The sequence below is a fragment of the Talpa europaea genome (assembly GCF_964194135.1).
Source record: "Talpa europaea genome assembly, chromosome: 4".
Classification (NCBI taxonomy): domain Eukaryota; kingdom Metazoa; phylum Chordata; class Mammalia; order Eulipotyphla; family Talpidae; genus Talpa; species Talpa europaea.
The window spans coordinates 41,378,963-41,404,554 of record NC_140070.1 but is presented as its reverse complement, the minus strand read 5'-3'; positions in this window follow the sequence as shown (position 1 = coordinate 41,404,554).

The window sequence follows — 25,592 nt, the reverse complement described above, 5'->3', positions numbered from 1 at the left end:
GCAGACATTCACCATTTGTGTGCCCAGTGACTGGTGAGCATCCTGTCTTTCATGCAAACACAGAATGTAAAATCAAACTTGGCTTAATTTACTTCATCATCAGTATCCATAGTGTGTGTTGAATTTTAAAGAACGAAGGCAACCAAGTAGGTATTCTCAGTGAATGTTCCATATATTGCCATTAACTGTCAATCCCCTGGCAAACAGGATTAGTATCCTTCAAGATGCCACGAGACTGGCAGAAGTTTCACATTGGCCACCTGGTAGCTGAACATGCCCCTCCGACATATTTCTTTGGATTTTACAATGTCTAAGAAATTTGAGCCAACCTTGGGAAATCAGAATAGCTCATATAAAACTCTAAAGATTGAGTTTCCCTGGAAAACTCCTAGAGCAACATTGGATTGGTATTCCAGGGGTGAAAAATGTGTTTGAATGGGGTAACAGCATCCCATTGCCCAGGCTTGTGATCACCCCTGTTAGGATCCCTGGCACATACACGACTTCACCAACTCTGGACTTGTCCAGTTTGTTCATGTAGTTGTCTACCCAGTCTTCCTGATTGGGCAGCCGGAAGGAACATGCCATCAAAAAAAAGGGGGGTGCACAATGCAGGTCATCTCTGGATGGTTATATTGCCAAGGAGGTAGATGACTCAGGTGAGGTTGGGGTTTCTAGAAGGGAGAGATTAGGATCCTGGATGCTGCTTCAAACTAGAGGTGTTTCCAAGAGGTAGAATAAAAAGGGGAGCAGGACAAAATACAGAATTGGGGAAGGACAATTCTCACTGATCTTCCCAGTTCATCTCTTATTCACCTCTACTGTCCACCCACTGAGTAAATCTAGGAACAAGGAAACCTAGTTAGCCACGAGCCAAAATTTATTTCAACTTCCTTGCAATGGTGGACTCACCATTTAGCAATATGTATTCTCCCTGCAAATGAAAGGAAGACAGTGTGGCAATAGCATGGGGTCTGTGTGGGTGAGAACAGGTTGCACAATGATCTGCTGGCCTCGCCAGTTAAATGGAGGGACACCCTGCAATAAAGGGCAGGGAGGTTACGTCCTGTGTGCTCACTCAGTCCAAGGGCCAAAGAGTAGGTCAGTACTGTCCTCTGTGCAGAAGCCTGGAACACAGAATTGAGAAAAGGTCCTCCTGGTTTAAAACAGTCATCTCCTAAGGTATTCCACAGACTTGACTTAATTTTTAGAAAAATATCGGATGGTTTCACTTATAACAGGAATATAGGGGAACCAAATAAGACATCAGTGTAAAAAAATAATTACAGTAGAAAACACAACAGAGCAAAAACAGGCAATTATAAATCAGAGACATACTGCCAGGGAGGAGGAGGGAGAGGGATCAGAGGGAGGGAGGGAGGAGCACAGGGGACTGAGGTGATGGTGCATGGGTGCCTTGGGGAAGGAAATTTTATGGGGACTCAATCTGAGGGGGAGGGGGGAAGCAAATATTGTTTAAAAATAAAAAAAATTTTAAAAAAGTAACAGAGTTTTTCAAAATATACAGCAGAAAAGGGATGGTAACCCAAACACAACAGCAGCACTTTTTAAAAAAGCAAATGGGATAAAAAGATATTGCTTAAGAAAGATCTGAGTTTTCTTTGCATTCCTGAGGTAGAATCTAGATAGCTTTTATAAACTTGAGCCTGCTCCGGTTGCTGATTTTGGCCTAGTTTCCTTTTAGAGAAAGAAAAGACTTTTGAAAGCGCCTCAGCCCGTGGTGTGTTTTCTCTCCTCAGCAGTGTCTAATTCAGGAGGCCAGGTTTAGCCACACTGGGCAGGTTCCTCAAGGAGGCTCAGGTCTCACATGTTCTGTAATGACCAGTTTATATTGAAGACCAAACTGGACCCTTTTAAATGACTGTACCCCTAGCCAAGATCCAGTTTCCCACTGACAGTGATCACAGTGTGAGCTGGTTGTTAAGTCATGTGTTTGTTTGCCTATTTGTTTGGTGTGGGGATGAGGTTGAAGGAAAGGCCTGTTAGAAATTGAGAGATTTCTGAAATGTGACTTGCATTTGATTTTATTATGAATATATTCAGTGATTTTTTCCCCCGAACCCCAAATCTGATACCTGCAATCTAAAACAAACTATAAGTGAAATTGTAAGTCACAGAAATGAAACATAAACAAACAAAATGACCACTCCATTTTATCTGTGTTCTTCCATTTTCAAAGTCTCTCTTCTCCATTTTCCTCCTACCCCCTTCCCCCCCCCCAGAGTCCAGCAGGGATGATTCTGGATTTACCTCTCTTACCTTAGCCTTAAGTACTGAAAGAATTCTATTGTCCTTTTAGGCACAACACTGGCATTTAGATGCCATCACTGGAGGAAAGCCTTTGCCTTGTTCTGTAAATTTCATCATGATGCTTAAGCATGAACTTGTGTATGCAGCTCTGCCCAACTAAACTCTAAGCTGCTGGAGACTGATGGGGATCTCATGTACCATTTTTGTGGTCATGGCTCCCTGGACAGTGCTATGCCCACATTAGGTTCTCAGAAATAATTTGCTGAAGGAATGGCACAGTGATTGATTTGGAATATAGGATCTGTACAAAATAGTGATTATCTTTGCTCTTGATACAGACAAAGTCAAGAAAGGGGCTGGGAGATTTATTCAAACAGTAATTCAGAACCAGAGAATTTCCTGCCTAGGGCAGCTCTTCTAAATCCACAACCCCAGTCGGTAGTACCCTCCCTGGCAGTGCCATGCCCCCACATTTTGCTTTTCTAGGTTGTAGGCTTCTTTATCTGTGCACCCCAACACACCCTATATAATCATGTACACCTCTCTGATTTGCTTCTATCTTCTTCCTCATCTTCCCTTCTTTAGAAATACTCAATTTTATAAAGGCTAAAGCCTGTGCCTCAACTAGAACCTATTGAGGGGGCATATCCCAGGAGACACAAAGTTAAGTAGGAAATTATTGAGCTCATAAATAATTTTTCAATATTTTAATGAAACAGATGTCTAAAGTTCAAGAGCACCAAGGCTTTGCACAGCGTATACATGGCTTTACCTTTTATGCTAATATAAATCTTATAAGCGTTTAGAGAGCCAAGAAAGAAGAGCTCTCTTAGGAAGGGAGAGTTTATTACACCATGCTCATACAGCACCCTGGTGGAAGAAGCTAGGCTGTCTGGGGCATTCTGAACAAAGGAGGCAATTGAAGAATGCAAATGAGTAGGTGATTTTTAACATCTTTACAAGGCATCTCCTGGAATACCCCACACTGGGGTTTCAGTGGGTCCTGAGACTTCCTTCCTCTGGCACAATCTTCCATCATGATGGGCCACAGTTCAAGATCTTTATATCACACATGCCCAGGCAACTTTAAGTTTCTTCCCAGTGTCTTTTTTTTTTAAATAAACTTGTTTTATAGAAGTTTTTTTTATTCCCCCCAAACCTTCTGTTACTTCAGAGTGCCTGTATTAGACTGAATGGTGTTCCCCCAAAGTTCATATCTGCAAGTCCCCAATAACTTAGAAGGTAACTGTATTTGGAGACAGTCTTTAAAGGGGTAATCAAAGTAGAATGAGGACACTAGTTTGGGCCTTAATCCACTGTGGTTGATGAGAGAGCAGAGTACAGACACACAGAGGGAAGAGTAGGGAGAGGAAACCTTTCACACACCAAGAAGAGGGACCTTAGAAGATATGATCGGCACCTTGATCTTGGACTTCTAATCTCCAGACTTGTGAGAAAACAAATTTCTGTTGTTTAAGTCACTCAGACTGCTGTCTTTTGATATGGAAACCCTGGCAGACTAATACAGTGTCTTACTCATTTGCTTAACATTTTTGAGGGAAATATTCATTTTGCAGGTAAAAAGTGCCCACAAAAGGATATAGCCAAAGCCATGAGACTCAGCAGGGATGGTCACAGTCAGGTTTCTCAAAATTCTGCGTAACATTTCCCCCATTCTGCTATTTTGGAACTAACTATTTTAAACAATAAACTTGATTCCTGTGAAGCAACAGTTCTCAGCTCCATCTTCAGATTACAGTCAACTATAGAGATTCAGAGGAAAGTCACTGATGTCTAGGCTTCATCTCCAGACTGTAGGAATGAGTGGTCTACATAGGCACCAGCACTCACCCCAGGGGATTGCAGCGAGAAACTAGAGGGGGGAGAAAGTACTCAAAGAGTTGAAAGTTTACAAAGAGACTCATTCTACTTCTATCTTTTGAAAGACTCAGATTTCATATATCATTTTACATCATACCACCACAATAAAATCTATTTCTCACTCCAGATATCTCTCTGTCCTTTCAATCTCGAAGTCATACGGGAGTTGATATTGCACCATTTAGTAAGAACAGAAAGTATTTAGTAATTTCCTCACCACTGATCAATGCAAATTACAAAATGGCAGCTAGAATTTTAGGGGACATTTGAAAATCCTCCAGTTTCAGGGAAGCATCTATGTCTACAAGAAATTCCATTTGGATAGGGGTGCTCTGCATCACCCTAATTAGCAACATAGTCACACAAGCCCTGTAGAGAACTGGCCTAATTTGGTAGAGCTGGGTTGAAGGCCAGTTCTCTGCAACTTGGCAGCTTAGTAAGAACTCTGGGTGCCAATTAGCTGGAGTTGCCTTCAACCCCTAGCTGCTTAGTAGCAGCTTTTTAGTTTGTTGGTTTTTCATTAAAGATTGATCTGACTCTGTGGATTTCTAATGTCCTTTTATTTGGTAAGTCAATCCCAGCTGGCAGTCACATACACAAGATGTGAAAAAAAAAGTCTTGGCTGAAAGTGACTTTCAAAATTCAGCTCAATAGCTCCAGAAGAGAAGGGGTAGAAAAAGAAAAGATTGATGGAGTGGGATGCAATGACTCCCTCAGGGCTCTGAAAGATCTGGGGTGCTGAGAGGTACAGCGACTGTGGGACCCAGGGAAGGGGCAGATGGAAAGGAGTGAAAAGTAATCTTAGTGGTTTCCCCCACAGGACAAAAATCTTAATGCACTTTCTTTCTACAATAACTTTAAGGTTATTGCCTTAGGTACTTAAAGAAAGGAAAGGAAGCAGAAAAGTAGTTTGGCCTGTTTGAGAGAGTTTATGTACAATTTCATATGAAAGCTTCATTTTGACCTTCATCCCTAGAAGCCACTGCCACAACCAGGTTGGACAAAAATCACTTCAACTGGCCTCTTGATTGTTCTGATTGGCTAAGCAATGTAACCCAAATAACCAATCCGTTTGAGCCTCTCTGGGGCAATTTCAGACTAGCTGGAAACCAAACCTCATGATTGGCACAATTGCCACCGCCAATTTATCTTGTATCTAATGAGGTATCCTGACTATAATTTTTGGCAGGAGTTAATAATGAAAGTACTTGCTAACAACCTCATTGAAAACATGCCCCAAGTGGGACTGTTCGTCCATCTGTTCGAAGCAATGTTGTTTCGCTGTAGTGGACTCCACTGTCTGGACTGAAAATCTAAGAGGCTGTATCACCTGCCAGTATGGCCAAGGGCACAAAAAGTTTAAAACCCTCAGTTTAATCCTCTAAAGGCACAGCCTTTAATTAATATGTACTTTATTTACTATGACTCAGATCCTTACAACTTGAAAAGTTCTCCTCTCGTAGGCTTAACAACAAGTATCTGTTAAGGCCAGCCTTACTACCTCTCTCTGATTTTATGTATAATTTTATATATGCGTGTGTGTGTGTGTGTATGCAACTATATATTTATTTTTTAACACACATATATGTCTTGATATATATACATACATACTTGAAACATTAACAATAGTATCTTCTATATCATCCATACTTTATATATTATATACATCCTGATTAAAAAAATCAACAATGCATTTTGATATTGACATTTAACACCCAGGAGTTCAATAATAGTGCCTGCTAATGCCATTCTTAACAGGGTCTTTTCTTTCTGTTCCCTCTGCCTGAAATATATTCCCCCCAGATACCTGACTGACTCCCTCTCTGACTTCTTCAGATCTTTACTCAAAAATCACCTTCTGCTTGATCATATAATATAAAATTTCATGGTCACCCCTACTGCCCGCATGTCATGTTATCATTTATTTTCTCCATAACATTTAACATTGTCTAATTCCTACTTGTATTTTATTGTCTGTCTTCCCTCACTAGATTATAAGTTTTGTGTAGCTGACACAGAGTAGGCTGTCACTAAATATTTGCTAGTGAATTAAGAAGCCCCATGTTTATTGAGGGAGGGCTGCTTTCAAGGCCCATGCTGCTGCCATGGGAGATAAGAGACCTCTAAGACAGCCTTGCCTTCCAGGAGCTTCCCCACCACTGTCAAGGAAAGGAGAGCTAATGCTATAAAACAGTTATGTCAAGTGCTACATGAATGAGCCAGAAAATGTTGTGAACTGACTTCAAAGAAAGGAGACACAGGGAAGAGCAAGAACTCTTGTGGTCAAAGCAAATAAGGTGTGCCTTGAACTTGACCTTAAAAGGAGAGGGAGATGTTTGATAAGTATAGTTGAAGACAAGTGGAGCGTGTTTCTGGTGGGGACATTGCCTCCTTCCGCCACCTTGTAGATAAGACACTCAGCTCTACAAGAACAAAAGCCATCAGGGGCGCTGTGCTCACGTCCCAGCCTTGACTTGGGTGTGTTTCCATCTGGCCATCTGCGCTCAGGAAGAATGTGCACATGCCTTCTGCGTGGCCTGGTCACTCATCTGTGGAGCAAGAGGAACACTCCTGCTTCTCAGGTACTGGCCTCCTGGGGAGACCGTACATTAGGAGATGAGCAATCTGATTTAGATGAACTGTCAACATCTGTTTTCTTAATCCTAGGATTTTGTCTCTATAGAGGAAGTAATGATAAGTCTCTTAAAGCAGCTCTGGGTAGCGAGTAATTCAGTATTAAAGTTTGCAGATGACTAAAGTCTTGGTTTTAAAGATGAAACTTAAAGACCTATGGCATGCATCTCTTGCAGAACTGAATGAATGAAATACAGACATGTAAGGTGTTTTCAGGGTCATTGAGGCCAATCGGTCAGTGAGTTACTCGCTAAATGCCTCCTGAGCTCTAGGAGTTTCTTAGTTGTGTCTGTTTAAAAGTAGTTTTGTCTCCCTCATCATTTTCAGCCTGTCAGGCATCATTTCTCATTCTCACCTTTTGTTTTTGATTATCTGTAGACTCGGAGTCTAGACAAAGTAAGCCATTTTAATTATTACTGGAAAACAACATAGTCATTTATCAAGGGTCTTGGAATTTCTCTTTTGAGAAAAATATGTGCCCTTCAGTGCTGAGCTGGGGATCCTCTGTTTGCCACTCAGCCCTTGTCTCCTCTTCTGCACTAGGCACCCAGAGGCCCATTTCCCTACATCCTACTATTCAGTGACAGTCGGGTGAGTGAGATTGTCAGGCTGCTGATTCCGGGACAGGCGAACTATTATTATAGCTTTAGTCCAGTATTCCACAGAGAAGTAAGATAGATCCTTTACTATACCAGTACCATCTTCTTTAGCAGGTGGCAAATGAGAAATAGATCTGAGTAGACATCTGTATGTTTGGCATTTGAACATTGAGTCTTTTCTCCAATTAGCCATCTTATCTACAATATCCTGCAGTAATGGTAAGAACTGACCCATCCTAAAAGGTCACCTGATGTGTTGAGATTGTTCTTTGCTGGAAGAATTGGACTGTGATCAGGCAGTGGAGGGAGGTTTATGTCTAGTGTGCTCAGTGCCTTTCAAAAAAAAAAAAATACTAGGGAAAGTTCTGGTAGCACTAGGCAAGGAGTAGAATCCAGAGGGGCACTGGTAAGTCCTCCATCCTTTGATTTGTTTCTGTTACATTTGAAGTTGGCTATCTACTTGCTTAGAGGGCACAACTGAGATTCAAGCTCAGCCCTCCTGGCCTGTTCATGAGGGAAGTTTTGCGGTAAGAGATGAATAGCAACAGTAATAGAGCAGAGCCAAAATAGTCGATGCAATTACCCTTTGGTGCATTTTTGGGCTAATGATATTTAAATCAATATGACTGAAAAAGAAAAATAAATGTCAAATCAAATACCAAAGAATGAATAAACTACTGCAAAATTGCTGGAATCATAAGCAGCTCCCTGTACTGTGAGTGCTGAGAACCGTGTCAATACACCCATCTCATGCTAATTAAAAAATCTAAAAAGCCAATACTTATTTTGTCAAAGGCACAAATGTAAATCCAACTTGGACTAAGAACAAATTGACACAAAGTTCTGATTGTGCTGAAGCTGGGGCAGTTAGCAATTTCTCTTAAAAGAATATTTCTCTATAGAACTTTCTCATAAAACTCAAAATACTACTCAGCCATAAAAAAAAAAATGAACTTTTGCCACTTGTGACAACATGGATAGAACTGGAGAACACAATGCTAAGTGAAGTAAGTCAGAAGGAGAAAGACAAACACTGGATGGTTTCACTTATATGTGGAATAAAGAGAAACAAAGCAAAAGGTCGGATAAAACCAAAGCAGTAGCAAACCTTAGAAATCTAACTGAGGAATCAAGGCTACAAGAGGGGGTGGGTGGGTGGGTTCAGGAATAGGGACTGGGGGAGGAAATAAAAGAAGAGGATATATGAGTGCCTTGGTGGTAGGTATGGTGGGGTGACATGCATTTTAGGAAGTGTGATTTTAAGGCTCTGAATCACATACAGTATTGTAAACTAATGTTGCCCCCCAAAAAAGTACTAGCAATCTTAATAGTTGAGGATGAAATAAGACACTATTTCATTCATTTTATTTGGAAGCTGTGACCCATAAAAGTTCAGTGACTTGTCCACAGTCACACTGCTGGTCTGTGTCTTACCTAGTCCAATGACCTTCAAATCTGCTTATCTGAGTTCCTGGTCTTAGGTAACCCTATTGTCTCCCCTCTGTTACAGAAGAGCTCCTCCCTTAAAAACTACTGTGAATTTGTAGGAGAAAGTCATACATTTTCTATATTATAATGTTAAGTAAGTGTTGAACAGAAGTCCCCTTGGCTTTATCAGTTAAATGAGTAAGGCACATTCTACACAGAGACATAGAGGTCATAGATCTGGCTTTTCCATCGGGTGGGATGGTCAGGAGAACCTCTGTAAGAAGCTGATGAAGGTTTTCAAGGTATTTAGTGAAGAAGAGATGATCCAACATTGGTAGCTTCAGAATTCAGGAACACCACAGCCTACATAAGGATAAAACAGTAAGGTAATATCCACAGTCCTTTAACTAAGGCTATTTTGTTAACTCCCCGAGAAGATGTGCTGCTCACTCATCTTCTTGTGGGTAAAATGAGATTATCCTCCTCATCCTAGTGTGGTTGTTACAAGGATTACATGACATTCCACACAGTACTGGCCCATTGGGGAAATCCAACAAATGCTGACTTCCTGCCCCCTCACCAAAGAACCTCTGACTGGTTTCTAATATTTTTTTCATTCAGCAACTATTTATTGACCACCTACTATGTGCCATACATGGTCCTGAGTACTGTAGAGATAGCAGGGAATAAGATAAAATTCCTGCCCTTAAATGCTGATTGATATTGTAGTGTGAGGGAATAGGCAAGGAACTGATAAGCAAATAATATAAACTCAGATTGTTAAGAGATGAGCAGATAGCACCATAGAGTAAAGAAAGATGGGGAACAAAAGTAGTCATCTTCCCTGGGTGATGAGATTTGCACTGAGAGCCATGCTTCCAACTGCAGAAAATAGTCACTGTCCCAGCATTGTGATTTACTCCATGATTACATTCAAATAAAAGCTTGATTAAAACAGGAGCTTGGGGAATGAATATTTTGATTAACTGAATCTTATAGTCCAAAGAATGTTAACTTTTAAGCTCTTTTTGTTTTGTGTGAGAATGTTTTAAATGCTAATGTATTTTGTTCATGTTCCTCGTAGAGTTAAGTATGGCAGAGGGAAGGGCGAATGAACTAAAAGCATCTTGTAAGATCTGAAGGTCATTACTTGGATTTTAATTTAGTGCTGCAGATATTGATGTTGTTAAAAAGAGAGTTTGGGTTGAATTGGATAGTGATTTCAGTAGTAACCTAGAAGTTCTTTTAAAAATCAATCAGTCTTACTTACTTTTTAATATAACAAGCAAGTCCTAGAGGGAATTATGAAATATCTTGTGTTCTCCTGTTCTTTTTTCTGAGTTCTTTATCTTTCTCTTGGTCCTCATAACTTATTTCTTCCAACAGCCAGTGAATTCATATTCCCTTTTTGTCCCAAATCCATGGTCAAAAGTCATTTTTGCCTAGGTTAGAAAAAAATGGTTGATACTGACTATTGTATTAGTTTTCCTTTGCTGCTACAACAAATTGCCAGCAACTTAGTGGCCTATAACAGTACATATTTATTCACTTAGGTTTTTAGACGTCAGAAGTCTATCGTGGGTTTTATTTAGCTAAAATCAAAGTATTAGCAGGACTGTGTCCTTCAGAAGGCTCTTGGGAAGGGACTTTGTTTTCTTGCCTTTGCAGCTTCTGGAGGTCACCGGCACTCCTCAAATTGTGACCCTTCTCCATTTGCATAGCCATCACCAGAGCATCTTCAACTCTCTGCTTTCAGTAGCACATCTCTTCCCGATTCTGACTTGCTTCCCTCTTATAGCAACCCTGGGTTGTCCAGGATCATCATTTTATCTCAAAATCCTTCACTTAATTTTTTGTCCGTTTCCCATGTAATGTAGCAGAGTCACAGGTTCCAGTAACCACCTGTCACTGTCAGTTTTAACATGTGGACATCTTTAGTGGTGGTGGAGGTGGGGGTGTATTAGCTTGTCTACAGCTGTTATCCATCCAGGGAATATTTATTAATAAAGGAGAAATCACTGCTTTATAAAGACAAAGCTAATGCCAGAATTGTGACTGAATTATAACCAGGAAACCACATATAGCAGCTGAGCTGCTTAAAGACAATGAGCAAGACAGAGTAGCCCTTTAGTGCCTGGGAAACCTGAATTTTCTGTGTCAAGGGCCAATGTGTTGGCTCTGCATCCTGGATAAAGGAGCCACATACCATGGTGGCATGATGTATGTGTGTGTGCATGTAAAGATCTCATTGGTGGGGGGATGAAAAAATACCTCTATGTACACTTTTAGATAAGAATGGACCTGGGGTTTGACATTCAGGTCAAAGTGTCTCCCTTCTTTTTCTTCTATAATCCTATCAAATATAATTTAATCTGAAATTAGGAAGAAGCAACTGACTGGAAAATTCTTTGGTCAGTTTTCAACTTTGGGATGAACTTTTAAAAAAAAAAGTACCAAAATTCTAATCTTTTTTTATTATATGGAAATCTCAAGTTCCCTAACTGAATTGAGCTTTTCCAAAATTAGAGAGTACCAGTACTTTCTGAACACCTACTTATCTCCCATCCCCAATGTATTCATTCACAGATTTTTTTTTTAAATCTAGTGACTGCTTCTTATATTTTCATAATGGTTTGAAGTTGTAGAGCACAGTTCCTAGTCTTACTAGGTTTATGATTTAGAAGAGGAGACCAAAGTTACTTGGAGTTACAGAACCACAGACTATTGAGGTTGGACCCTTTGATGTTTCTGCCTCAAAGGAAAACCCTAGGAGAGAGAACAGAAACTGGCAGAGGAGATACTCAAATGCTTATTAGCTAAAAGAGTAAGAGCATTGGTTGGGTCCTAGCAGAGCCCATTCATGAGAAGACATGAGCCCCAGTGGCTCATGCCAGTGATAAAGTTTGCATGGTAGAAAGGAAAGAACGGTTCTGGGGAGATAACTTTGGGCTAGAAATACCCCTAGCACAAGCCCCTTAGCATCTCCTGGGCCTCAGCTTCCCCTGTGGAACAAAAGACTCAGATGATGAGTCACGCCTTTCAGCTTAATTTTTCTTCAGCGATGCCTATTGCACATATATTCTTTAAGTGTTCTCTCATTTAATCTAATGTTTGAGCCTATTTGAACTTAATGAGGTTTTCCATGCCATGTTGTAAAAACTCTACTCAAGTTCCTACTTGTGATTCTTGGGCAAGTATTGGTTGTTTTGTAAAGGCAACAGTGATGTAATACACTTGAGAAGCTGTCCCAACTTCCCATTTGCCGATGCCTGTCCTGGTTCCAGTCGTGCCTAGCTTTTCTTTCCATCACAGAGCCTTCCCGTGGCAGATAGGAGAGGCAGTGGGGCCGGCTAGACCTAAGAGATGCAGAAGTCAGAGAGAGAGCAGGAGCGTAGACACCCACAGATGACCCGCAGGTGTCCTGGATTGTGTGGTTAGCATCTGGGATGCTTTCTATTTATGTTGGCACAAGTAGTGGAAAACCAAAGAAAAATATCATATGTGATGAGATGTTCAGTCTGGAGAAACTCAAAATGAAGGGAGAAAGCCAGAAGCCAGTTGCCCGTCAGGCAAGATGTGTCACTGTGCATTGATGGAAAGGACACAGAGGGTGGCCTCAGAGAAAGGAACAGATGAGCTTATTTCCTCGCAGATCAGGGACCTGACGACAGAATGCCTTCTGTCTTGTGTTAATGGAAGACACAAGTGACAATGGTGAAGAGAAGTGAGCTTCCCAGATAAACAGGTAGATGAAGACCTGTGTTAAGGGTAGGAGATAGATGTCAAGGACTAAACAAACTGCCTTTGTTTGGTCTTAGTGGGTTTTTTTGTTTGTTTTTAAAACACGAAGTAAAGCAGTTTTTAAGCCAACTGATCTGAATGCTCAGGACTACATATTTATTTCTCAAAGATCTTTACATCTTGGATGTTCCTACTGTCATCACACAGCTGAAATTTAGGACCTACTCAGTAGCTTTAATTAGTGAAATGGCAAAGAGCATGGGTACTATAGTCAGAGAGTCTCAGTTTGAATCCTGACTCTGCTACCTACTAGCTATGGATATGTACACATTACATAAATACTCTGTGCCTCAACTACCTAATCTGTGAAATGGGGGCAATGATAAGTCCTGTCTCAAGGGTTGTTGTGAGGATAGAATAAACTAATACATGTTACGCCCTTGAAGTAGTTACCAATGGAACATTGTAATGGGCAGGAATGGCCACTGAGCAGGTTTTCTGATCCAGCAGACCGGGTAAAGGAGGAGTCCTAGAGAGTCCTGGAGACCTCAGTGGCTTTTGCAAGTTTTTTATTTAGATTTACCAGGCACATGGCAGGCAGGGGTGCTGGGGGCCCAGGAGCCTGGCAGTCCTCCCAGCCCCTAGCAAGTCTTCACTCTATCTGGGCTCTCTGGAGTTCTCTGATAGTCTCTGCTCTCTGCCCTTCCATTCGTTCTGCTTCTCTCTCGGCTTCTCTGCTCCTCTTGGTGTCCCTGTGACGCCGCCCTTAAAAGCCCTGTCTTAGCCCAGGTGAATCCCATCTACATATGCCCACACCCTACTCCAGGTGCCCACCATCAGGCATGCATTCAGAACCACAGAGTTCCATCATCTATCCTAATGGCGGGAAGGCAGAAAAGCCTGATACTTTTTTACCTTACCCTACAAACATCATTTCCTAAAGGCAAAAGAACAGAGAGAAAATGGGGCAACACATTGTAATTCTGTGCAAGATGGAGGAAGAAATCAAAGTATACAAATGTGACTTTCTCATTTTAATGTTCTGGTAAAAGTGATCTCCACAAAGCTGGGACTCACTGGGCTATGTTTCTTCTACATTAAAGGAAGAGGAAGGTGACTACTTTAGCCATTTACACAGTATGTGGAAAATATAAAAATCACAGCACAATGTCCAAATGTGCTTCCTAAAAGCATTGCTAAGTAATTCATTGGGCCTGAGAGAGGCAGATGGTGTGATTCCTTGAAACACCAATGTGAAACATCTGGAGGCTTTATAGACTAATAGCATTAGATAAGAACTATTAGAAAAATCCCACATTAGAAATATCTAATGCCTGACCTTCACCACCACTCCCTTCAGTTTATGCCATTTTTCTCCTGAGGAAACAAACTTAAAAAAATGATTTAAAATGTAATAGGAGCAATTATCAATCCATTAAGGAAAACAAACCCATTCTAATTAACACTTGTTCTCTGGAAAATAGCTTGCTGCTGCAGGGTTAGATAGATGCCAATCCAAAACTACAGAAATTGCACCAGCTACATGGCCTGGTATAACTATTCTGTCCTCACTCAGCAAAATAATTGATACCTGATTGTTTTGCCTGATGGGTATTGATGGAGAACCATTTGTTTCTCCTTGGACTGGACCAACATCAGAAGCAGCTCTGGAATGTAGCTGTCAAGGAACAGAACTGACCAGGCAGGCTCTCTGTATCCTCAAGGCAACATGTCCCCAAACCAACCCAGCTGAGAAAATGGGGCATCTAAGCCATGAGTTCAGAGCAGCGACATTGCTGGTCACCAGTTTTTACTTGGTAAAACTCTTCAGTCGTAGATCAAGAATTCACTGAAGCAACTCTCTGCTTGACAAAAAGAAAGTAGGTTATGATTTTTCCTCCTGCTGTTAGCAGGGTAGTTATGAAAGTCACAATGAACATGGTTAAAAGCCCATCCTTAGATGATTGATGAGTACTTCCTTTCATTCCGTTTCATGACCTTGATAGCTAAATGGTTATTTAATGAAGGATTTGTAAGTGCTGTTACATCATATTCAAGAAGTGGGGGTGGAGTACAGCATTTCATCAGATGCCCATCTCTAGAATAAAGTGAAGATAGTTTCTGAACAGTCATTTGAAGGATTAGGGAATCCGGTCTTAGTCCAGGGACATAAGACATCAGCACTATCCTCAACAAAGCAGCAGATTATGAACCTAATTACCATCACACATCCAAATAAATATTAGCTGTCCAAATCAGCTTCTGCTCAAAATTGCTATTTAACTGAAATAATACCATTGGACTTATTGATAGAAACATCCTATGTGGGAGAAAAGTCTCACAGAAACATGAAAGCCTTTTGAATAGGGAGCAACATCATTAGATTTGTGAGCTATAAAGAGGATTTTCTTTTGCATGTACTTGATTATTGGCTGAGGTTGGTGGAAAGCCTAATGACTGATCATAAGGGATGTTCCTATTTCAATAACAGGCGGTTCTTTTCTTCCGAGAATTTAAAAATACCTCACATGTATGGGAGAAGCTCATTAAGTCTCAGTTTTGTCAAGAGTAGCACAAATGAATCACATATCCCTGTATGTCCTACTTTACTGAACTGAGAAGACCTCATGCTGATGGCACAATGATATGTAAGAAGAGATGCATATTGCATCATCTGTCAGCCTCACAGGAAGCTCTGTCCAATGCTACTGGGAAAAACAGAGCAGTGTGCACAGCCTGCAGTGGGGCTCAGACACTGAAATTCAGGGATTCACAGCAACCCTTCTGTATGTTGTCATCAGCATCTTTAGGTTCCAGCTTTCTACTTGCTTCTGATCAGTTCATAACAGCCCATGTTTTAGACTCTAATCTAAAAATATAAATATTCATTTCTTCACGGATTCTCAACCGTATTGCTGCTTGGCGGTATTGATAGTTAAATGTACATGGTCTAAAGCATTCGAAATTTAGTTTAAATTCTAACATAGATGAAGTTTCTTTACATCCGAGACTGACCCAACTTATTCCCAAATCCCCAGAACAAAGAATAGTAGAAAACACAGAAATACAATACCCTGATTTTCTGTACTCTTCTTCAAAGAAGTTTAGAATATTTCCTTGAGTCAAAGTCACTGTTGCTTCTCTATCCACAATCAATCCTGTCTCCCTGCTCCTCACTCTCAGAGCCCTGGTGTTGTCCTGATATCTGCTTTTTCCTATCCCAGCTCAGGAGGAAACCCAAATTGGTCTAATCTAACCCTGGCAATCCTATGTCCTTGGCCAGTGATGCGTTTAGGGGTAAGCCAGTAGGGACAAATACAGATCTGCTTGGGGGCTTCTTGAAATTGTTACCTTGATTTCCCCTTGAGATATAATTGACACACAGCACAGTGTAAGTTTAAGGTGTACAGTGTAATGAGTTGACTTACATATATTGCAAAAATAATTTTCTCAATACATTTAGTTACTATCTATCACCTCATGTAGATCAGAATCGAAAAATTTCCTTGTGATCAGAACTTTTAGCATTTACTCTCTTAGCAACTTTATCATGTTGTACATTACCTCCCCAGTACTTATTTATCTCATAAACTAGAAGTTTGTACCTTGACACCTTCATTCAATACTCCCAACTGCTCCCCTCCTTCATTTCTGTTTATCACAAATTTGAGTTCAGTTCATGGATACTTTTTTATTCCACATGTAAGTGAGATCATACAATATTTGTCTCTCTCTGTCTTACCTTTTTTACTTAGCATAATGCTCTCAAGTTTCATTCATGTTGTTGCAATGACAGAATTTCCTTCTTTTTTATGACCAAATAGTATTCCACTGTATCTATCCATCCCCATCTGTCTGTCTGTCTATCTATATATCTATCTCTCTACCATATCATCTCTATTAGTTTGTCAATAGACATTTAGATTGCTTCTATGTCTTGCTATTATAAATAATACAGCAATGAACATGGGGTGCAGCTATCTTTTCAGGATAATGAGTTCACTTCCTTTGGATAAACAGCCAGAGTTGGAATTTCTAGATCATATGGTAATTCTATTTTTAATTTTTTGAGGAACTCCATTCTTTTTTCCATAGTGGCTGCATCAATTTACAATCCCACCATCAGTACCTAAGGGTTCCCTTTTCTCTACATCCTGGCCAGCAATGTTATCTTTTGTCTTTTTGATGATAGACATTCTAACAAGCTTGAGGGAATATCTCATTATAGTTTTGATTTGCATTTCTCTAATGATTCATGATGTTGAGTATCTTTTCATGTACCTTTTAGTCATTTGTATATCTTCTTTATGAAAATGTCTATTCAGGTTCTTTGTCCATTTTTAACTGTATTTTTTTATGTTTTGCTATTGAATTATATGATTTTTTTTGTATGTTTGGACACTAATCCCTTATCATATATATATGATTTGCAAATGTTTGCTCCCATTACATTGGTTGCCTTTTATTTTTGTTGATTATTTATTTTTGTTGTGCAGAAGTTTTTGTTTGATGCAATCCCCTTTGTTTAATTTTTACTTTGTTGCTTGTGCTTTAGCTGTCCTATCTGAAACATCATTGCTAACATCTAGGTCAAGAGCTGTTTTCTGTGTTTTTTGTTACCTTGAGCCTTAATGTCAGCATTTGTTTTCTTCTGGATGCCATTTGTACAGAGATGGTGCCTAGAATAGCAGAGGCCACCTTGGCTACCTTGCAACCCCAGAGGAAACATCTAGAGCAATTTCAGTGGCCTGAAGAGGACAGAGCAGGAAGCAGGGAAGAACCTAGGTATCTGGGATCATTGCCAAAATCACCACTTAGCAAGCCCAGAAGTGTCCTTTACCAGGACTTCTTTTATGTGCAATGATTCTCTCTCTCTCTCTTTTTTTTTTTAAACCAATTTGGTACGTTCTGTTACTTGTGACACAGTCATTATAACCATCATCGTTTCTTACCATCTCAGCCAGAAGAGTAGATGTTCAAAGCAGAGCTCTCACATTCCTAATGCTAGGCTACAACTTGAATAGTGTTCCAGAAAAGTACAAGGAAGTACTCAAAGCATCATTGAGCAAACAGTGAGAGCATGGCCCCAAGAAGAATCAGGAAAAAAGCCAAAAGAGTCAAGCCAAGATGGTGACTTCCTTCTTGAAGGCTAGCTGTTGTGTGGACCCAGGCACACCAGCTCTGGTTCTTCTTGCCTGTAGACCTTGGCCACTTCACTTAGCATCTCAAGGCTTTGGCTTTTCTCATTTGTCAAATCTGTACCTCCCAGGTTGTTGTGAGAAGAAAGTCAGCACATGGCAAATCATCTAGCATCGTGTTTACCGGTCCATACAGGGTCATTATATTGATTTTTTAACCAGAGCAATGATTCACAGACTTTCTTCCTCAGGGTCTTTGATGGTGGCAAAGAACTTCCGGACCATTTACCTTTCTATTGTCACTTGATACCATAAACTCATAGGACAGAAGGAAAAGACAGTTCCATGGATGAGACTCAATTCACAGTGATGATCAGTTAGTCATTAATTGCTGCCTGACACACACACCCTTACAGCTCCATCTTGTGTATGGCAAAGCTCACATGGATCAGGAAGCCTCCTGACACCATAGTTGAGAAGCCATTTACTTTTCTTTTTTCACAGTTTTTTTGAGATACAATTGATATATTGAGATTACAATTGACATGTGTAAGTTGCAAATGATTGCTACCATAGTACTAGCTAACACCTCCATAATATCACATAATTGCTATTTCCTTTTGTGGTAAGAACATTTAAAGATCTATTCTCTTAGAAAGTATATAATACAGGGGTGACAGGGGAAAAAAAGAAAGTATATAATGTAGAATCATTAACAATTGATATAATCACCCTGCTGTACATCTGATTTCCAGAACCTCTAGTCACACTATAAATAGAAGTTTGTACTCTTTGGTAAACATCTCCCATTTCCTCCTCTCCCCAGCCCTTGATAACCACCTTCTGCTTTCTGTTTCTATGAGATGCCACATATAAGTGAGATCATATAGTATTTGTCTTTGTCTGACTTACTTTACTTAGTGTAGTGCCCTCAAAGTCCATCCATGTTGTTGCAAATGGATTTCCTTCTTTCTCAAGGCTTAACAACATTCCAGTTATATGTCTATACCACATAGTCTTTATCCTTCCATCAGCTGATGGGCACTTAGGTTGTTTTCTTCCTGCCCCAGAATGCTATATTGATTAACACTTCAATGGACACAGGATACAGCTATCTCTTGGAGATACTGTTTTCTTTCCTTTGGATCTATGGCCCAAAGTGGAATCCTTGCTGCATTCTATGATAGATCTAGTTTTTGTTTTCTGAGGCACTGCCATGCTGTTTTCCATAGTGGTTACACAATATACATTCCTACTGATAGTGCAAGGGTCCTAAGGACCCATTTTCTTAAACTGTAAAGTTACCTACAAAATTGGGTTTGTAAGAGTCACTTCAAATGAATATTGTGCTTAGATTTATTTTCCATTCATTTATCTCCTCATAACTACTTGTTAGCCACCAGTTTGATAGAAGAATAAGAAACTTAGAATGTTCTTGCTTGAAATGATAATTGCTCGCTAGAACCCCATTTGTTATAATTGTATAATTCATTATGCTGAGCACTTCATAAGAAGCATTGTGAAATTTCTGACAACTTGAATATGCTACATTCAACGTTGAAATAAGTCTGATTTAGAGCTTTACTGCTTCTAGAGGGCAATTTCCAATTAATAAAAGTCTGAGAATCTAGAAGAGTGAGAGTCCCTATATTTTCTTCTGGGGGTCATTATTGGAGATTTTTTCAAAAAAAGCAACAACACTTTGAAATAGGAAGCTTTCCTTAGAGTAGAAAGAAAAGAATAACCCATAAACCTGAAATAGTCACAATGAGGCTGCATCTGTCTTTCCAAATACAAATAGCTCAGGATTATTTGTAATTAATATTAAGCCAAATCTTTTAATAGTGCTGTTAGGAACTTTGGAGTAAAGAGAGAATACTGAACATTTTCATCTATCATCTTCTCCTCTTGAAAGTCTACTAAAATGACAGTAATGGGCTCTTACAATGGGCATAAAGGAGAAGTAGACAAGAGCAACAAAATCCTGGAAACAGAAAAACAAGAATAACTGACTGCTGACCCTAGAAAGTAGAATTCTAAGCTGACAAAGTGAGGAGGGAGAAACAAACGTATTTCATTTCACAACCCCCAGTAACTGGGGTCCCAGAATTGGGGAGGTAAATGTAGGACTTAAATGGATGTGTTGAGCTCTGATTAGCATTTGGAGCCCCGGATTTCCTCCCTGTACACTGCCACCTGAGAGATAGTCCTCTGTGCCCAGCGGCACAAGTCAGGAGGGCAAAACAGAGGAAGATTCTAGAAATAGTGGGTGGTGAAAATACCATAATACAACAGGGGGATCAATTGGGCATTATCTAATGGTGAGGCTCTCCCTCAAGTTCCCCTAGGCTAGCAAAGCTCTGGCATCCAGGCCTGGACCTTGAGCATAAAATTGGAAGACCCTTGTTTGAGGGATCTAACCAGACTAAGGGGAAGCCTAAAGACAGTGATCTTGGGGAGTCTGTAAGAGAGCATCCCACAGAGCTGTGACTTCTGAAGTGTTGTCTCCCAGCCTGCAGCGGCTGTATCACCTAGACACTTGCTAAAAATGCAAATGCTTACACCCTGCTCCAGACATACAGCATCAGAACCACTGGAAGTGGGACCCTGAGGTCTATGTTTGAGAGTCCCTGTAAGTGCACACTAATGCTGAGAACCACTGCTCTTCAGCAAAGCTCACCATGGACATAGTTTCCTTTCTTTATAGATGTGAGCAGGCAATCCAGGGTGAGCAGCTACCAAAAGAAGAGAGAGAACAAAATAAATTGAAAAAAAAATCTTGGAGGAAAAAAGATACATACAGGAAAAAATTAAGCTTGGAGGAAGGCTAACATTAATACCTTCCAAAAAGTAAGAAAAGATGTTTTATCCTTGAAAGCAGAAGATAATGCTATTTTTTTTAAAGAAAGGGTCTTTTAGAAAACAACAAATGGGTTTTGGAAAATTTTTTAAATATGGTTGTATAAGAATTTCACAACAACAACAAAAACAAACCCATGAACATTGAAACAAAAAGACAAAAGATAGAACATGAGGAGTAAAGAGCAAGAAAAATCTGAGGCTTCATCTCAGAGAGTGGTTGAGAATTGCTGGTCTAGGAGGATAAGCATCCAAATAATTAGAGATCTGGACAAAGACAACAGAGAGGAGGAAATACTCAATGAAATAACTAAGAAATATTTCCTAGCTTTGAAGAACATATATTCCAGGTTAAAAGGGCTTCAATGTTCAACCCATGGTGAAAATAGATTCCTATCAAGACACATTACTGTTATATTCAAAACAAAACAAAAACACACCTGTAGACTATAATAACAAAATTGTAGGTGTCAGAAGAGAAGAGGGAAGAATAAATCAGGTTAAAAGGGTCACTTGCATGGTGAAGGATAGAAGCTAGATTTTTGGTGTCAATCATAAGGTAGTGTATACAGATCTCAAATTATAATGCTATACACCTGAAATCTATGTAAGGTTATAAAGCAACTGTACTTCAAGAACTTTTTTTAAAAAAAGATGTCATTATCAGGTTATGGGATATGGGAATAAAGAAGAGTCTACAAGTTTCTAGAAAGAGAAACTAGATGCCTAGTAAGGTTCAAGAGACCAGATAGCTTCAGGAGCCGCAGTGGATCCTGGAGGACAATGGAGCAAGACTTCAAGAGTCTTAAGTAAGGTATTTTCTAAAGTAGACTTCTAGACCCTAGTAAATAGAATAAGCATAATCAAATGTAAGAGTAAAAGATATTTAAAAACAAGCTAAGGTCTTAAAGCTCTTAGTTTGAGGGATTAAATCTAGTAAGATTTGGAGAGTGGTCACTGTCGACAGTGTCACTGTTGAAGTAGCCACCTCAACTCGCTGACACTCTTGTCTGAGGACTGCATGTAGCAAGGACTTTGCAGTGACTGCTGTTTGTCCCTTTGCATCTGTCCTCACCTGTTCTCCACCTGTACCCAAAGAGTCCTCTCCCCTGAACACTTATCTTCCCAATATGCTCCTTATCCTAAAGATACTGAGCAAACCTTTCTATTCTTGATGAGACTTCATCTTGCCTCAGCTCCAGTATTTCTGTCTAGGAGGAAACTGGGGTAGAAATCTGGGTGTGGGAAGTAAGGAGACCAAACTTGGGGTCTTGTTTTAAAGTTTATTTTGAAAAGCAGCTACTTTCTTTACAACTTACATTTCATATTCATTTAAATAAGAGTAGGGTCTCCCCGGTGGTGCAGTGGTTGAGCTCTGGGCTGAGAAGCTGCCCGCAGCCTCTGCGGTGCTGGTTCAATCCCCAGCCACTGGCAAGGGTCCCACATGGTGCACAGACTCCTCTTGCTGCGCCGGCTGCTCCCCTCAGCAGTATACTTCGTCGGTCTGCCTGTTCTGCTCCCCGCTCTGACTCTGGTGAATTCTCTCACCCTCCCACGCTTCTGACTGCCCAGTGCTTATATAAATAAATAAATAAATCTTCAAATAAATAAATAAAAGTGAAAAAAAGAGTAATTTTAGATAGAGTAATAATATTTACTCTAAACATAAGGAGTAGGAAATAGTACTTGTCCCTATCAATTGTTATTTTTATCGGTGTTATTTGGGCTGGTTTGAAGGGCTCAAGGAAATTGGGCTATGAGCGTAGGCCCTTCCTTGGTCACCCTTAGCCCTGCAGGAGCAGACTTCTGGGTAATAGCTCAATGGCACACTCAGACTTTCTTTTTTAGCTTCACTGACTTATTCTTAAGACTGGACATAGATCCCTTGACATTTTGATGAACTCCATAACATGTGGTTAAGAGTCTGGGTTTTGGGGCAAGAGAAAAATGGTTAGCTCTGCTAACCATCCAGAGAACAGGACTTATCTCAGAATGGTGATAAAATTAAATGAGTCACTGTATGCAGGGGTTAAGCACATTGAATCCTCAATCAATGATAGATCATTAATAAAATTAACTAGAGACTCAAAAAGTTTCTTCCTACGAAAAAGTGCTGCAGAAATTGTCCCTCTGAACTTAGGTACCTAAGAAATAAGGCCAAAATATCTAAATTCCTTTTTTTTTTTTTTAGCTTCTTTCAGATTTTATTTTTTTTTTATAAATTTTATTGTTATATTCCCCATACAATTGCAGCCCCCCCATTCTGACCCCAATCCCTCCCCTCCCGTCCCTGCCCCCCTAAAAGTGTCTCTGGTTCATAGTTTTTTGTTGATTTTGATTTTCACTTTCTTATATTCATTTTCCTGGTCCCTTATTTAAGTTTTCTAGATTCCTGCTATGAGTGAGACCATCCGGTATTTTTCTTTTTCTTTTTGGCTTATTTCGCTGAGCATGATCCCTTCCAGCGCCATCCATGTTGCTGCAAATTGCATGTGTTTATCTTTTTTGAATGCTGAGTAATATTCCATGGTATATATGTACCACATCTTCTTGATCCAGTCATCTATTTTTGGGCATTTGGGTTGTTTCCAAAGCTTAGCTATTGTAAACAGTGCTGCTATAAACATAGGGGTGCAGGTGTTCTTTGGAATTGATGTTTCTGTGTCCTTTGGGTAAATACCTAGGAGTGGAATTGCTGGATCATATGGAAGCTCTATGTTTAGTAGGTCCAGAAATCTCCACACAGCTCTCCATAGTGGTTGGACCAGTTTTCACTCCCACCAACAGTGCAGAAGAGTTCCTTTTTCTCCACACCCTCGCCAACATTTGTTGTTGCTAGTTTTTTTAATATGTGCCATTCTCACTGGTGTAAGATGGTATCTCATGGTAGTTTTGATTTGCATTTCCCTGATGACAAGTGATGTTGAACACAAAATATCTAAATTCCTTTATTTACACTCTCCCTTTCTCTTTTCCTTGCCCCCCTCCATACTGCTCTGAGGACATTCTAAAATTTAAATTCATCTACACTTCTATGTGTTCCATAGCCTGAACTATAAGAAAATAGGCATACTGTATGGTTAAAGAAAAATTAAAAGACAGAGTGAAATCCAATAATAAAACGTCCTTTTCCTCCCCTTTTTTCTAAAAATGTCTCCTTAATTTACCTCTATCTTTCACTAGTGGTAAGAATGATAATAAAGATAATTGGCATTATTAGTCCAGTGCTTGCTATGTGTCAGTGTCTTTCCTAAGTGTTTTATTATTAAGATTATCTTATTCAACTCTCCCAGGAAGTCTAGGAGATAAGTAAATTTGCTGGATTTTTTTGTAGATAAGATAACTGGGGCTTAGAGATGTTCACTAACTCACGGGGAGGCAGGCAGTAGCTCAATGTGGGAGGAATATACCAAGTTTGGGTTCTTGGGTTATTCACAGTGGTCAGCCTCACATAGTGGTCAGCCTTACATAGTGAGAAGTTTCACTGACCACCCCCTTATTGTCCTTGGCTTCTTGGAAAAGTAGGATAAGAGGAAATGGTTTTTTTCTTAGTCCCTTGTAGCTGGCAGAGAAATTTCTTTAGAAATATTTCTCTATCCTCTACTTCAACATATAGTTATGTGGTAGGAAGTGGTCCATGGGAACTTTGAGGCTGAGATTTTGGGGGGTCAGTAGGACTCCCCTCTAGAGTGGGGATGTTATTCATCTCTCCATACTCCAAACACTTCAGAGACAAGAACACAGCCTTGAATTCTTTCATCTTCCCCAAAAGGTCTATGCAGTGAAAAGAACTATTCCAGCCTTGCTATTCACATTTACTCACTTTGTCTCCCACATAAATCTTGAGTTCCTCCTTGTAAAATATTCCTGAACAGACAACCAGGAGGGAGCCTGGACTGAATGATCTGCAGTGTGCCAACCAACTCTGAAATTCTGTGATCCTGTTGTTAAAAAGCCAGTTGTTAATAAGAGGATGCATCACCCTTTTAGGGGAATCCAGACCTATCACTGAATATTAGTGCTTTCTTGGAATCCCTTCCATGGATTGATAGTTGAGGTCACATTTTCACAAAGTTGGGAGGAAATTGAAAGGGAAATGACCTTGAGCTGGCCTCATTCTGGTCATTCTGTGTTCATTTGAGTGCGACCTGACCGCAGCCAGTTATCCCAGACCAGAGGATCACTGAGAGCGACTAAGGATAGGCCCATCCTCTGATGGGATGTCATGGGTAGAGCGTGAACTTGGAAATCAAGTCTACTAGGATTCACCTCTCAGCTCACAATGTCACCCTAACCTTTCATTTGCAAGATGGTGTAATTCCATCCTCTTCGTGGGGCTGTGGTAGGGATGAGATGATTCATGTATGTGCCAGCTCCTGATGTAATACCCACCTCGTGGTTATTGCTGCATCATGATGAGTGTTTGCAGGAACATTCCTCACAAAGTCAAATTGCCCTGCCTGTCGTTAAAGCTCAGCACACATAATGCAGGTTGGAGGCCACTCTCGTGGGCACTGGGACTTCAATTTTATTGGCCATGACCACCAATGATTTGCAGCAACCACACTGGGATTGGAAGGCTCCCCACCATGGCAGAGATGATTTATGGGTAGGGCAGGGAGCCAATTGGCCAGAAAGTTGCTGAGGACATTGAAGGCCTGGCCATGGCTTGTATTAATGCCTAAGTTTTCAGAGGTTCCAAATGCACATCCCAGGACTCTACGCTGCCCTGGAAATTTAACAATTTTGCCTCAAGTTTCTTTGGTCTTGCAGACTACCCATTAAGTAATTGAGAATCTATACATAAAAGTTAGAAACAAGCGCCCTTATTGATCAACTTTCCGGTTTCCCTTGGTGAATTTTCTTCTTGAAGCTCTGTTCCTGTGTATAATACTGTCCAGGCAGCTCCCTGGGGCAGGACCGCTCCCTGATCTTTGAAGGAGAGAACAGATGCTTCCTAAATTCATCCCCTGGCTTCAAAGTCAAGGCAAGAAGCAGCAGTGCTACTTATAGTGAAGAGCTGCATTTGCAGAGTTAGTAG